Genomic DNA, 4,102 nt, shown 5'->3' on the forward strand with positions numbered 1-4,102 from the left:
CAAAGGAAACCATAAACAAGATGAAAAGACAACCCTCAGAATGGGAGAAAATATTTGCAAATGAAGCAACTGACAAAGGATTAATCTCCAAAATATACAAGCAACTCTTGCAGCTCAATATCAAAATAACGAACAACCCAATCCAAAAATGGGCGGAAGACCTAAACAGACATTTCTCCAAAGAAGATGTACAGATTGCCAACAAACACACGAAAGGTTGCTCAAGATCACTAATCATTAGATAAATGCAAATCAAAACTACAATGAGGTATCACCTCACACCAGTCAGAATGGCCATCATCAAAAAATCTACAAACAATAAATGCTGGAGAGGGTGTGGAGAAAAGGGTACCCTCTTGTACTTTTCGTGGGAATGTAAATTGATACAGCCACTACGGAGAACAGTATGGAGATTCCTTAAAAAACTAAAAGTAGAACTACCATATGACCCAGGAATCCCACTAGTGGACATATCCCCTGAGAAAACCATAATTCAAAAAGAGTCATGTACCAAGATGTTCATTGCAGCAGTATTTACAATAGTCAGGACATTTAAGCAACCTAGGTGTCCATCAACAGATGAATGGATAAAGATGTGGCACATATATACAATGGAATATTACTCAGCCATAAAAAGAAATGAAATTCAGTTATTTGTAGTGAGGTGGATGGACTTAGAGTCTGTCATACAGAGTGAAGTAAGTGAGAAAGAGAAGAACAAATACCATATGCTAACACATATATATATATAGAATCTAAAAAAATTAAGAAAAAGGTTCTGATGAACCTAGGAGCAGGACAGGAATAAAGATGCAGACGTAGAGAATCGATGTAAGGACACAGTGTGGGGGGAATCGTAAGCTGGGAGAGTGTGAGAGAGTAGCACTGAAATATATACACTACCAAATGTAAAAGAAAAAAATAGATAGCTAGTGGGAAGCAGCTGCATAGCACAGGGAGATTAGGCACAAAGTGCCTCCCTCGGTGCTTTGTGACCACCTAGAGGGGTGGGATAGGGAGGGTGAGAGGAAGGCACCTGAGGGAGGGGATATGAGGATATATGTATACATATAGCTGATTCACTTTGTTATATGGTGGAAACTAACACAGTATTGTAAAGTAATTATACTCCAATAAAGATGTTAAAAAAAATCATGCAGATTCCATGGAAGGAAAACTCTGTGGGCACATGCAAGTTTGTCATCCCTTACAGAATAGGCTCACCCCTTTCTGTTAGATGACAGATGGAAGCAGACACTGTATCAGCAGTGTCCCTTTGAAGGTGGGCTGCAATTTGGGCAAGAAAGCTCCTCTGACCACTTCAAGATTGCTCTCTACCACCCCTTCCTTGATTGAGGCCCTGGGGGTAAGGCTCAAGTCACAGCCTGTGGTGCTCCCTGAGGCTCTGGCTGGCCCTGAGCCCTAAGCCTTATCTCATTAATGTGGCTGGACTGCCAAAAGCTTCCCCAAAGGCCTTTGCTTGGGTTTTAGCTCCTGTCCATACAGCTTCTAATTGAACTTTGGCTTGGATTTCCCTAGATGATTTATTAGTCAAACATTTCCTAAGTTCAGCCACTTTGGGGCCTTTTTTCATATTATTTATAAGCCCTTGGTTTACTCTAATTTTCTAAAACTTACATGAAAAGTTTGTCCATGTCTTGTCACCTCTGCATAGAGTTGTCATTCTACTTTGAGTCATGCAAGAGATCTGTCTAATAACCATCTGGCTATTTACTGTCAGCACGCATCCCTCAGCATCTGTTAAGTAGGAGATTCACTTGTACACATGTCATTCCAAAGCCCACTATCCTAAGGGAAGAGGCATTAGGAAGGGGAGGTGTTTGGTTAAGTTGATGAAAGATGGACCCCATTACGCTGCCATCTGTGTCACAGGGCTTGTTGCAATTCTTCTGTGCTCATCTGTTGATTTAGACATTAATATTGTTTGACAACTGCCTAGTGTCAGAAATAAATCACTGGCTCATTTTTTTACCTAAATGTCGTTGATTCAACCATGCAAACATATTTGTACACCTCTCATGTGTTTGAAAAGTGACCATTTTAACTGAATAGCTGCTTGGAAAATATTGGACAACATAGAATCAATGGCTATAAAAATAACTCTCGTATTGATAGCTTTAATAAAGTTTTTCACTGAAACCACTTTGATGACTTATTCCCCATAGTTGACCTTAGAGTCCTACAGGTACACAGATGAGATGTGAGCTGCCAAAGTACACAGTAGCAGTCAACAGTAATCCACGTTGTCACAGGCACCTCTTTTCAAGCCATGTGATTACTTAAATACTTGCAGCTGAGATCATACTGTTAGAAATGACTCACTGAACAGCTGTCACTTCACTTCTGAAAGAGCAGTTTCCAATAGAGGAATCTTTAAAAGCTCATCTGTGACAAGAGAAAAACTAGATAGAATATATTAAACTTTGATAGAGACCCAGATAACACCAATGTAGTTTTGCATTGTTCAAATTCCTTAAGCACCACTTAAAGTATCAAAAAATCATCTGCTAAATTAACCCAACACTTAGGTACATATCTTGGTGGTTATCAGTTTCTTACCTGCTAGTATAGAAATTTAGGTAAATTGTCACATTCAGTGCTTAATGTGAATCATTAAGTCTCTTCTCAGTCACTTCTTAGATCTCATGTTCATTTATTGTGTTTCACCCACTGCTACCATTCCAGAGTAAACTGTAGTTACTTTATCTCTAATCCTACTAACTGGATTCCTCATGTCAATTGAACTCTCTTTTATTTTCTTCAGACTGAAGCCAGAGTTCTCTTTTCATAACACAAATCTAATAATTTTATCTGCCTCTTATGTGTGCATGCCCATGTGTGCACACACACACATTATTAAACCTCATTACTTGTTTCTCATTGATCTTGGGGTAAGCACCAACATCTTTCCACAGTCTCTAAGGCCCTGGATGACCAGGACCATACCTGGATCTCCAAACTCATCCGGTGCTTTTCCTCCATCCTTCCCTCCCACAGCCACACAGCCTTTTCCCCAATTGTTCATGCCTTCTTCGCCATGAAGCTTTGTGGATGGTGTTTCCCCTGAAGACTCTATCAACCCCACAGTTAATGCTCACTCCTCCTGACCATCTCAAGCATCACTTCCTTTGGTGTCACTTCGGCAGCACATATACTAAAATTGGAACCATATAGAGAAAATTAACATGGCCGCTGGGCAAGGATAACATGCAAATCCATGAAGCGTTCCATATTTTTCTCACAGACTTAGAGACGAATTTATGGTTACCAGGGGGGAAGGGTGAGAGGGAGGGATAGATTGGGAGTTTAGGATTGACCTGTCTGTACACACTGCTATATTTAAAATAGATAAACAACAAGGACCTACTGTATAGCACAGGGAACTAGGCTCAATACTCTGTAATAACCTAAATTATTTTCTCATAATAATTTGAAAAAGAATAGATACATGTATATGTATAACTGAATCACTTTGCTGTACACCTGAAATTAACACAACATTGTTAATAAATGATACTCCAATATAAAATAAAAATTTAAAAAGCATCACTTTTTTGGGAAGCCCTTCCTGCCTCTACTCTCCAGATTTGGGTTCCTCTGTAAAATCTTCTCAGAGAACTGAATTTCTTTGCTTCAGACCATTTACTTTAGAATAAAATAGCTTGTTTATTATTGTGTTTATTTAATTATATCTTCTTCACTACATTTTGTCTTCACTAGAAAATAGGCTGACGTGCTTTCCTTCTCTGTAAGGTTTTCCATTTTTATTACAGGGACACTAATAGAGTGGGTGCTCAAAATATATTTTGAATGAATGAATAAATGTGTCTTAATATAATGATGTGTCTTAATATAATATTATGTATTGTTACTAAAATATCACATTTTTAATAACTTTCATATTTAGTATGAATCTAGAATTATACATTCAGTCTAGTTGATAGTTTTATTTATTTAATTTTGAGCAAAGGTATGCATTTTATTTTTATTTATTTATTTTTAAACATCTTTATTGCAGTATAATTGCTTTACAATGGTGTGTTAGTTTCTGCTTTATAACAAAGTGAATCAGCTATACGTA

The 4,102-nt window shown here is 37.8% G+C and overlaps 1 non-coding gene across 1 annotated transcript; it reads left to right on the top strand.

Moving 5' to 3' along the window:
* The first annotated feature begins 3,152 nt into the window (after positions 1–3,152).
* On the top strand, positions 3,153–3,258 carry LOC115840143 (U6 spliceosomal RNA). The gene has a single exon (XR_004034365.2). It is a non-coding gene; the product is annotated as a U6 spliceosomal RNA (small nuclear RNA).
* Positions 3,259–4,102: the final 844 nt, after the last annotated feature.

The sequence above is a fragment of the Globicephala melas genome, chromosome 6 (assembly GCF_963455315.2).
Source record: "Globicephala melas chromosome 6, mGloMel1.2, whole genome shotgun sequence".
In the NCBI taxonomy this organism is placed as follows: domain Eukaryota; kingdom Metazoa; phylum Chordata; class Mammalia; order Artiodactyla; family Delphinidae; genus Globicephala; species Globicephala melas.